Below are 12,807 nucleotides of genomic sequence, written 5' to 3' on the forward strand. Positions count from 1 at the left end.
AGCTACGTAAAATGTATTCGTGCGTTTATCGAAAACGGTTTGACGAATCAATTTGAATTCCATAACTTTTGGTCAACACTGCCTGAAGATGATCTGGTTCAATTTTCGTGCAAATCGGACAAACCGTCTAGGACGAGTTCGAAAAAGTAGCTTTTTCAGAAAATTAAAAATGGCGGCCATATTTATATGACGGAAAATGACATCATAGGGTGCAATCGAATCGGCATGAGCTCAGAAATAAGAGGAAAAAAGAATTTTGTTGATTGGCCTTACGGTTCAAAAGTTATTAGCAAAATAAAAGTGAAACTTTGGACAGGTGGTGGCGCTAGAGGGAATGACTTAGAAACACAAAAATTGGTGTATTTAATGTTGGGACTGTCCTCTATCAGAATGTCAAACCAAAACAACTTTCCCGCAATCGGTTCTATGGGCTGCCATAGACGCCCAGTCGGAAGAAGAATAATAATAATAAATATAGCTGCAAGCAGCCATTACCGGGGCCAAGCAGAATAAGACGACAAGACATGGCTGAAGGTGTCAGATCAACTGCAACAATGAGCAATTACAGACATTTAAAGAGGATTTTAGACGAAATGGCTGAAAAATCATAGAAACAGTAATTAAAAATATGATTTAATTGATTATCACTTTCGACAAGTAGGTGGAGCAGTTACAAAACTGATGTGGTCAGAGTGAAGTGACAATGTCACATACAAAGTTTGTTGTCAATATGTCAAGGCACTGCAGAGATAAAGCCTGAATAGTGCTATTGGCATCATGCCTCAACTTTGCTGCTGCGCTATACGAAGATGGTTTCGTCTATCGACAAGAAATCCATAACTTTTAGTCGGCACGGTCTGGAGATGATACGATTAGATTTTGGTGAAAATCGGACAAACGGTCTAGGAGGAGTTTGAAAAAGTAGGTTTTGACTGAAAATCAAGATGGCGGACAGGAAGTTTGGCCAAATAAGGAAAACTTGGTATCTATGTTCTCGGCTTGACCCAAGGAATCTATTAAGCATTTCAATAGCCAGATTTATTCAAAAGTTATTAGCCTTTTTGGAAATTTTGTTACAACTTTTGACCACAAGGTGGCGCTGTCTCGAAATATTTTGGGTACCTTCAGGGGATGGTGCTGATGACACAATCTGAGTTTCGTAATATTAAACCAATGCATTTGTTTAGTATAGCATTTTATTTCACAAAATTGTATGGAAGTCAATGGGAATTTCATGTTTTGTTCTATTATAGCGCCACCAAGAGGCTCAGTCCAACCATTTTTTGTATGTGTCCTCAAAGTGAGCCCATACATATGTGTGTCGATTTTGGTGAAAATATCTCAATTATCTTCGGAGTTATAGACATTTATATGAAAAAACACGTAAAAAATGACTGACACATGACTTTAATTGGAATTTACTACCTCTAGACATCAATATTTTCGCATTTGGGCTTTCATGTTTAGTTAACAAGCTATGATTCCAAACTTCTGACGGTGGTTTCGTCTCGATCGGACAAACGGTTTCGAAGATATCGCCTAATGTTTTTTAAGTGCTAAATCACAACGCTACACAAACCGTAAGGCGAAACCTAGCATATTTGGTATCGTTGGACTCGGCAAGGATTCAGGAGTCTAATGAGATGAGTTTGGTGAAAATAAGTCGACCACACCCAAAGTTATAAGCATTTGAAAAATAAAATTCACCAGTAGGTGGCGCTGTTTCGAAACTTCTCACGCTCCTTCAGAACATCGTGCTGATGACCCATACCGAGTTTCGTAACAATCCGTTCATGCGTTCTTAAAATACAGCATTTTAGCACAAAATTCAAAATGGCCGAAAGTCAAAATGGCCGATATGGTAAAATTTTATATCAGTCGACTCGGCATGTTGCCCTGAATCTAACGAGACCAATTTTATGATTTTTGGACAAAATGTTCAGAAGTTATAAGCAAAAATAGCCATTTTTCATATCTCCGGACCAGTAGGTGGCGCTGCGCCGAAACGCAGCATGTAGCCTCAGGTCATGCTTGTGATGACATGTACCAATTTTGGTCTGAATCCGATAAAGCGTTGCGGAGATACAGCCCTACGACTGTTTTCGCAAGCGCTATGTAAAATGTGTTCGAGCGTTATTCGAAAACGGTTTGACGAATCAATTTGAATTCCATAACTTTTTGTCAGCACTGCCTGAAGATGATCTGGTTCAAATTTCGTGCAAATCGGACAAACCGTCTAGGACGAGTTCGAAAAAGTAGCTTTTTCAGCCCATTAAAAATGGCGGCCATATTTATAAGCCGGAAAATGACGTCATAGGGTGCAATCGAATCGGCATGAGCTCGGGAATCAGAGGAAAAAAGAATTTTGTTGATTGGCCTTACGCTTCAAAAGTTATTAGCAAAATAAAAGTGAAATTTTGGACAGGTGGTGGCGCTAGAGGGATTGGTTTTAAGACACCAAATTTGGTATGGTGACTTTTTGGACTGTCCTCTATCATTGTGCCAAATTTCATAACTTTCCCGCAATCGGTTCTATGGGCTGCCATAGACTCCCATGGCGGAAGAAGAATAATAATAATAAATATAGCTGCAAGCAGCCATTACCGGGGCCAAGCAGAATAAGACGACAAGACATGCCAACATGTCTGAAAGTGTCAGACCAACTGCAACAATGAGCAATTAAAGACATTTAAAGAGGATTTTAGGCAAAATGCCTGAAAAATCATAGAAACAATAATTAAAAATATGATTTGATGGATTATCACTTTCGACCAATAGGTGGCGCAGTTACAAAACTGATGTGATGTGGTCAGAGTGAAGTGACAATGACACATACAAAGATTGGTGTCAATATATCAAGGCATTGCAGAGATAAAGCCTTAATTATTGCTATTAGCATCATGCCTCAACTTTGCTGCTGCGCTATACGAAAACGGTTTCGTCTATCGACACGAAATCCATAACTTTTAGTCGGCACGGTCTGGAGATGATACGATTCGATTTTGGTGAAAATCGGACAAACGGTCTAGGAGGAGTTCGAAAAAGTAGGTTTTGACTGAAAATCAAGATGGCGGACAGGAAGTTTGGCCAAATAAGGAAAACTTGGTGTCTATGTTCTCGGCTTGACCCAAGGAATCTATTAAGACCCGTGGCATTTCAATAGCCAGATTTATTCAAAAGTTATTAGCCTTTTTGGAAATTTTGTTATAACTTTTGACCACTAGGTGGCGCTGTCTTGAAATATTTTGGTTGCCTTCAGGGGATGGTGCTGATGACACAATCTGAGTTTCGTAATATTACACCAATGCATTTGTTTAGTATAGCATTTTATTTCACAAAACTGTATTGAAGTCAATGGGAATTTCATATTTTGTTCAATTATAGCGCCACCAAGAGGCTCAGTCCCACAATTTTTTTTACGTGTCCTCAGAGTGAGCCCATACATATGTGTGTCAATTTTGGTGAAAATATCTCAATTCACTTCGGAGTTATAGACATTTATATGAAAAAACACGAAAAAAATGACTGACACATGACTTTGATTGGAAATTAGTACCCCTAAACATCAATATTTTCGCATTTGGGCATTGGCATATAGCTATCGACCTATGTTTCCAAACTTCTGACGGTGGTTTCGTCTCGATCGGACTAGCGGTTTCAAAGATATAGCCAAATGTTTTTTAAGCGCTAAATCACAACGCTACACAAACCGTAAGGCGAAACCTAGCATGTTTGGTATCGTAGGACTCGGCAACGATTCAGGAGTCTAAAAAGATGAGTTTCGTGAAAATAAGTTGACCACACCCAAAGTTATAAGCATTTGAAAAAAAAAATTCACCACTAGGTGGCGCTGTTTCGAAACTTCTCAGGCTCATTCAGGGCATTGTGCTGATGACCCATACCACGTTTCGTAACAATCCGTTCATGCGGTCATAAAATACAGAATTTTAGCACAAAATTCAAAATGGCCGACAGCCAAAATGACCGATATGGTCAAATTGGACATCAGTCGACTCGGCATGTTGCCCTGAATCTAACGAGACCAATTTTATGATTTTTGGACAAACTGTTCAGAAGTTATAAGCAAAAATAGCCATTTTTCATATCTCCGGACCAGTAGGTGGCGCTGCGCCGAAACGCAGCATGTAGCCTCAGGTCATGCTTGTGAGTACATGTACCAAGTTTGGTCTGAATACGATAAACCTTTGCGGAGATACAGCCTTACGACTGTTTTTGCTAGCGCTATGTAAAATGTATTCGTGCGTTTATCGAAAACGGTTTGACGAATCAATTTGAATTCCATAACTTTTGGTCAACACTGCCTGAAGATGATCTGGTTCAATTTTCGTGCAAATCGGACAAACCGTCTAGGACGAGTTCGAAAAAGTAGCTTTTTCAGAAAATTAAAAATGGCGGCCATATTTATATGACGGAAAATGACGTCATAGGGTGCAATCGAATCGGCATGAGCTCAGAAATAAGAGGAAAAAAGAATTTTGTTGATTGGCCTTACGGTTCAAAAGTTATTAGCAAAATAAAAGTGAAACTTTGGACAGGTGGTGGCGCTAGAGGGAATGACTTAGAAACACAAAAATTGGTGTATTTAATGTTGGGACTGTCCTCTATCAGAATGTCAAACCAAAACAACTTTCCCGCAATCGGTTCTATGGGCTGCCATAGACGCCCAGTCGGAAGAAGAATAATAATAAGAAGAACCGGAACAAACACAATAGGTGCCTCCGCACCTTCGGTGCTTGGCCCCTAATAATAAGAACCGGAACAAACACAATAGGTGCCTCCGCACCTTCGGTGCTTGGCCCCTAATAATAAGAACGCGAACAAAAACAATAGGTGCCTCCGCACCTTCGGTGCTTGGCCCCTAATAACAAGCAGCAATTACCGGGGCCAAGCAGAATAAGACGACAAGACATGCCGACATGTCTGAAAGTGTCAGACCAACTGCAACAATGAGCAATTAAAGACATTTAAAGAGGATTTTAGACGAAATGGCTGAAAAATCATAGAAACAGTAATTAAAAATATGATTTAATGGATTATCACTTTCGACAAATAGGTGGCGCAGTTACAAAACTGATGTGATGTGGTCAGAGTGAGGAGACAATGACACATACAAAGTTTGGTGTCAATATGTCAAGGCATTGCAGAGATAAAGCCTGAATAGTGCTATTAGCATCATGCCTCAAATTTGCTGCTGCGCTATACGAAAACGGTTTCGTCAATTGACACGAAATCCATAACTTTTAGTCGGCACAGTCTGGGGATGATACGATTCGATTTTGGTGAAAATCGGACAAACGGTGTGGGAGGAGTTCGAAAAAGTAGGTTTTGAATGAAAATAGCATTTTATCTCACAAAACTGTATTGAAGTCAATGGGAATTTCATGTTTTGTTCTATTATAGCGCCACCAAGAGGCTCAGTCCCACAATTTTTTTTACGTGTCCTCAGAGTGAGCCCATACATATGTGTGTCAGTTTTGGTGAAAATATCTCAATTTGCTTTAGAGTTATAAACATTTATATGAAAAAACACGTAAAAAATGACTGACACATGACTTTGTTTGAATTTTACTACCCCTAAACATCAATATTTTCGCATTTGGGCATTGGCGTATAGCTATCGACCTATGTTTCCAAACTTCTGACGGTGGTTTCGTCTCGATCGGACAAGCGGTTTCGAAGATATAGCCTAATGTTTTTTAAGCGCTAAATCACAACGCTACACAAACCGTAAGGCGAAACCTAGCATGTTTGGTATCGTAGGACTCGGCAAGGTTTCAGGAGTCTAATTAGATGAGTCTCGTGAAAATAAGTCGACCGCACCCAAAGTTATAAGCATTTGAAAAAAAAATTCCCCACTAGGTGGCGCTGTTTCGAAACTTCTCACACTCCTTCAGGACATCGTGCTGATGACCCATGCCAAGTTTCGTAACAATCCGTTCATGCGTTCATAAAATACAGCATTTTAGCACATAATTCAAAATGGCCGACAGTCAAAATGGCCGATATGGTAAAATTGGATATCAGTCGACTCGGCATGTCGCCCTGAATCTAACGAGACCAATTTTATGATTTTTGGACAAACTGTTCAGAAGTTATAAGCAAAAATAGCCATTTTTCATATCTCCGGACCAGTAGGTGGCGCTGCGCCGAAACGCAGCATGTAGCCTCAGGTCATGCTTGTGATGACATGTACCAAGTTTGGTCTGAATACGATAAACCGTTGCAGAGATACAGCCTTACGACTGTTTTTGCAGGCGCTACGTAAAATTTGTTCGTGCGTTTATTGAAAACGGTTTGACGAATCAATTTGAATTCCATAACTTTTGGTCAGCACTGCCTGAAGATGATCTGGTTCAATTTTCGTGCAAATCGGACAAACCGTCTAGGACGAGTTTGAAAAAGTAGGTTTTTCGAATGAATCAAAATGGCGGCCATATTTTTATTACAGAAAATGAAGTCATAGGATGCAATCGAATCGGCATGAGCTCAGGAATCAGAGGAAAAAAGAATTTTGTTGATTGGCCTTACAGTTCAAAAGTTATTAGCAAAATAAAAGTGAAACTTTGGACAGGTGGTGGCGCTAGAGGGAATGACTTAGAAACACCAAAATTGGTGTATTTAATGTTGGGACTGTGCTCTATCAGAATGTCAAACCAAAACAACTTTCCCGCAATCGGTTCTATGGGCTGCCATAGACTCCAAGAGCGGAAGAAGAAGAAGAAGAAGAATAATAATAAATATAGCTGCAAGCAGCCATTACCGGGGCCAAGCAGAATAAGACGACAAGACATGCCAACATGTCTGAAAGTGTCAGACCAACTGCAACAATGAGCAATTAAAGACATTTAAAGAGGATTTTAGGCAAAATGCCTGAAAAATCATAGAAACAATAATTAAAAATATGATTTGATGGATTATCACTTTCGACCAATAGGTGGCGCAGTTACAAAACTGATGTGATGTGGTCAGAGTGAAGTGACAATGACACATACAAAGATTGGTGTCAATATATCAAGGCATTGCAGAGATAAAGCCTTAATTATTGCTATTAGCATCATGCCTCAACTTTGCTGCTGCGCTATACGAAAACGGTTTCGTCTATCGACACGAAATCCATAACTTTTAGTCGGCACGGTCTGGAGATGATACGATTCGATTTTGGTGAAAATCGGACAAACGGTCTAGGAGGAGTTCGAAAAAGTAGGTTTTGACTGAAAATCAAGATGGCGGACAGGAAGTTTGGCCAAATAAGGAAAACTTGGTATCTATGTTCTCGGCTTGACCCAAGGAATCTATTAAGTCCCGTGGCATTTCAATAGCCAGATTTATTCAAAAGTTATTAGCCTTTTTGGAAATTTTGTTATAACTTTTGACCACTAGGTGGCGCTGTCTTGAAATATTTTGGTTGCCTTCAGGGGATGGTGCTGATGACACAATCTGAGTTTCGTAATATTACACCAATGCATTTGTTTAGTATAGCATTTTATTTCACAAAACTGTATTGAAGTCAATGGGAATTTCATATTTTGTTCAATTATAGCGCCACCAAGAGGCTCAGTCCCACAATTTTTTTTACGTGTCCTCAGAGTGAGCCCATACATATGTGTGTCAATTTTGGTGAAAATATCTCAATTCACTTCGGAGTTATAGACATTTATATGAAAAAACACGAAAAAAATGACTGACACATGACTTTGATTGGAATTTACTACCTCTAGACATCAATATTTTCGCATTTGGGCTTTGACGTTTAGTTAACAAGCTATGATTCCAAACTTCTGACGGTGGTTTCGTCTCGATCGGACAAACGGTTTCGAAGATATCGCCTAATGTTTTTTAAGTGCTAAATCACAACGCTACACAAACCGTAAGGCGAAACCTAGCATATTTGGTATCGTTGGACTCGGCAAGGATTCAGGAGTCTAATGAGATGAGTTTGGTGAAAATAAGTCGACCACACCCAAAGTTATAAGCATTTGAAAAATAAAATTCACCACTAGGTGGCGCTGTTTCGAAACTTCTCACGCTCCTTCAGAACATCGTGCTGATGACCCATACCGAGTTTCGTAACAATCCATTCATGCGTTCTTAAAATACAGCATTTTAGCACAAAATTCAAAATGGCCGAAAGTCAAAATGGCCGATATGGTAAAATTTTATATCAGTCGACTCGGCATGTTGCCCTGAATCTAACGAGACCAATTTTATGATTTTTGGACAAAATGTTCAGAAGTTATAAGCAAAAATAGCCATTTTTCATATCTCCGGACCACTAGGTGGCGCTGCGCCGAAACGCAGCATGTAGCCTCAGGTCATGCTTGTGATGACATGTACCAATTTTGGTCTGAATCCGATAAAGCGTTGCGGAGATACAGCCCTACGACTGTTTTCGCAAGCGCTACGTAAAATGTGTTCGAGCGTTATTCGAAAACGGTTTGACGAATCAATTTGAATTCCATAACTTTTTGTCAGCACTGCCTGAAGATGATCTGGTTCAATTTTCGTGCAAATCGGACAAACCGTCTAGGACGAGTTCGAAAAAGTAGCTTTTTCAGCCCATTCAAAATGGCGGCCATATTTATAAGCCGGAAAATGACGTCATAGGGTGCAATCGAATCGGCATGAGCTCGGGAATCAGAGGAAAAAAGAATTTTGTTGATTGGCCAAACGGTTCAAAAGTTATTAGCAAAATAAAAGTGAAATTTTGGACAGGTGGTGGCGCTAGAGGGATTGGTTTTAAGACACCAAATTTGGTATGGTGACTTTTCGGACTGTCCTCTATCATTGTGCCAAATTTCATAACTTTCCCGCAATCGGTTCTATGGGCTGCCATAGACTCCCATGGCGGAAGAAGAATAATAATAATAAATATAGCTGCAAGCAGCAATTATCGGGGCCAAGCGCAAGCAGATGACAGGATATGCCAACATGGCTGAAGGTGTCAGACCATCTGCAACAATGAGCAATTAAATACATTTAAAGAGGATTTTAGGCGAAATGGCTGAAAAATCATATAAAAAGTCATTCAAAATATGATTTAATGGATTATCACTTTCGACCAATAGGTGGCGCAGTTACAAATGTGATGTGATGTGGTCAGAGTGAAGTGACAATGACACATACAAAATTTGGTGTCAATATGTCAAGGCATTGCAGAGATAAAGCCTGAATAGTGCTTTTAGCATCATGCCTCAAGTTTGCTGCTACGCTATACGAAAACGGTTTCGTCTATAGACACGAAATCCATAACTTTTAGTCAGCACAGTCTGGAGATGATACGATTCGATTTTGGTGAAAATCGGACAAACGGTCTAGGAGGAGTTCGAAAAAGTAGGTTTTGAATGAAAATCAAGATGGCTGACAGGAAGTTTGGCCAAATAAGGAAAACTTGGTATCTATGTTCTCGGCTTGACCCAAGGAATCTATTAAGACCAGTGGCATTTCAGTAGCCAGATTTATTCAAAAGTTATTATTCTTTTTGGAAATGTTGTTATAACTTTTGACCACTAGGTGGCACTGTCTTGAAATATTTTGGGTACCTTCAGGGAATGGTGCTGATGGCACATTTTGAGTTTTGTAATATTACACCAATGCATTTGTTTAGTATAGCATTTTATTTCACAAAACTGTATTGAAGTCAATGGGAATTTCATGTTTTGTTCTATTATAGCGCTACCAAGAGGCTGAGTCCCACCATTTTTTTTACATGTCCTCAGAGTGAGCTCGTACATATGTGTGTCGATTTTGGTGAAGATATCTCAATTCGCTTCGGAGTTATAGACATTTATATGAAAAAACACGTAAAAAATGACTGACACATGACTTTGATTGGAATTTACTACCCCTAAACATCAATATTTTCGCATTTGGGCATTGGCATATAGCTATCGACCTATGTTTCCAAACTTCTGAAGGTGGTTTCGTCTCGATCGGACTAGCGGTTTCAAAGATATAGCCAAATGTTTTTTAAGCGCTAAATCACAACGCTACACAAACCGTAAGGCAAAACCTAGCATGTTTGGTATCGTGGGACTCGGCAACGATTCAGGACTCTAATGAGATGAGTCTCGTGAAAATAAGTCGACCACACCCAAAGTTATAAGCATTTGGAAACATTTGGAAAAAAAAATTCACCACTAGGTGGCACTGTTTCGAAACTTCTCAGGCTCCTTCAGGGCATCGTGCTGATGATCCATTCCGAGTTTTGTAACGATACGTTCACGCGTTCATAAAATACAGCATTTTTGCACATAATTCAGAATGGCCGACAGCCAAAATGGCTGATTGGGGAAAAATGGATATCAGTCGACTCAGCATGTTGCCCTGAATCTAACAAGACCAATTTTATGATTTTTGGACAAACTGTTCAGAAGTTATAAGCAAAAATAGCCATTTTTCATATCTCCGGACCAGTAGGTAGCGCTGCGCCGAAACGCAGCATGTCGCCTCAGGTCATGCTTGTCATGACATGTACCAATTTTGGTCTGAATCCGATAAAGCGTTGCGGAGATACAGCCCTACGACTGTTTTTGCAAGCGCTACGTAAAATTTGTTCGAGCGTTATTCGAAAACGGTTTGACGAATCAATTTGAATTCCATAACTTTTTGTCAGCTCTACCTGAAGATTATCTGGTTCAATTTTCGTGCAAATCGGACAAACCGTCTAGGACGAGTTCGAAAAAGTAGCTTTTTCAGCACATTCAAAATGGCGGCCATATTTATATGCCGGACAATGACATCATATGGTGCAATCGAATCGGCATGAGCTCAGGAATCAGAGAAAAAAAGATTTTTGTTGATTGGCCTTACGCTTCAAAAGTTATTAGCAAAATAAAAGTGAAACTTTGGACAGCTGGTGGCGCTAGAGGGAATGACTTAGAAACACCAAAATTGGTGTATTTAATGTTGGGACTGTCCTCTATCAGAATGTCAAACCAAAACAACTTTCCCGCAATCGGTTCTATGGGCTGCCATAGACTCCCAGTTGGAAGAAGGAAGAATAATAATAAATATAGCTGCAAGCAGCAATTATCGGGGCCAAGCGCAAGCAGATGACAGGATATGCCAACATGGCTGAAGGTGTCAGACCAACTGCAACAATGAGCAATTAAAGACATTTAGAGAGGATTTTTGGCGAAATGGCTGAAAAATCATATAAAAAGTAATTCAGAATATGATTTAATGGATTATCACTTTCGACCAATAGGTGGAGCAATTACAAAACTGATGTGATGTGGTCAGAGTGAAGTGACAATGACACATACAAAGTTTGGTGTCAATATTTCAAGGGATTGCAGAGATAAAGCCTGAATAGTGCTTTTGGCATCATGCCTCAACTTTGCTGCTGGGCTATACGAAAACGGTTTCGTCTATCGACACGAAATCCATAACTTTTAGTCGGCACAGTCTGGAGATGATACGATTCGATTTTGGTGAAAATCGGACAAACAGTCTAGGAGGAGTTCGAAAAAGTAGGTTTTGAATGAAAATCAAGATGGCGGACAGGAAGTTTGGCCAAATAAGGAAAACTTGGTATCTATGTTCTCGGCTTGACCCAGGGAATCTATTAAGACCAGTGGCATTTCAATAGCCAGATTTATTCAAAAGTTATTAGCCTTTTTGGAAATTTTGTTATAACTTTTGACCACTAGGTGGCGCTGTCTCGAAATATTTTGGGTACCTTTAGGGGATGGAGCTGATTGCACATTCTGAGTTTCGTAATATTACACCAATGCATTTGTTTAGTATAGCATTTTATTTCACAAAACTGTATTGAAGTCAATGGGAATTTCATGTTTTGTTCTGTTATAGCGCCACCAAGAGGCTCAGTCACACCATTTTTTTAATGTGTCCTCAGAGTGAGCCCATGCATATTTGTGTCGATTTTGGTGAAAATATCTCAATTCGCTTCGGAGTTATAGACATTTATATGAAAAAACACGTAAAAATTGACTGACACATGACTTTGATTGGATTTTACTACCCCTAAACATCAATATTTTCGCATTTGGGCATTGGTGTATAGCTATCGACCTATGTTTCCAAACTTCTGAAGGTGGTTTCGTCTCGATCGGACAAGCGGTTTCAAAGATATAGCCAAATGTTTTTTAAGCGCTAAATCACAACGCTACACAAACCATAAGGCAAAACCTAACATGTTCGGTATCGTTGGACTCGGCAACGATTCAGGAGTCTAAAGAGATGAGTCCTGTGAAAATAAGTTGACCACACCCAAAGTTATAAGCATTTGGAAGCATTTGGGGAAAAAAATTCACCACTAGATGGCACTGTTTCGAAACTTCTCAGGCTCCTTCAGGACATCGTGCTGATGACCCATACCGAGTTTTGTAACGATAGGTTCATGTATTCCTAAAATACAGCATTTTAGCACATAATTCAAAATGGCCGACAGCCAAAATGGCTGATCTGGGAAAATTGGATATCAGTCGACTCAGCATGATGCCCTGAATCTAACAAGACCACTTTTATGATTTTTGGACAAACCATTCAGAAGTTATAAGCAAAAACAGCCATTTTTCATATCTCCGGACCAGTAGGTGGCACTGCGCCGAAACGCAGCATGTAGGCTCAGGTCATGCTTGTGATGATATGTGATTAGTTTGGTCTGAATACGATAAAGCGTTGCGGAGATACAGGCTTGTGTCTGTTTTCGCAAGCGCTACATAAAATTTGTTTGCGCGGTATTCGAGAACGGTTTGACGAATCAACACGAATTGCATAACTTTTTGTCGGCATGGTCTGAAGATGATCTGATTCAATTTTCGT

The sequence above is a fragment of the Rutilus rutilus genome (genome assembly GCF_951802725.1).
Source record: "Rutilus rutilus genome assembly, chromosome: 3".
NCBI classification, from domain to species: domain Eukaryota; kingdom Metazoa; phylum Chordata; class Actinopteri; order Cypriniformes; family Leuciscidae; genus Rutilus; species Rutilus rutilus.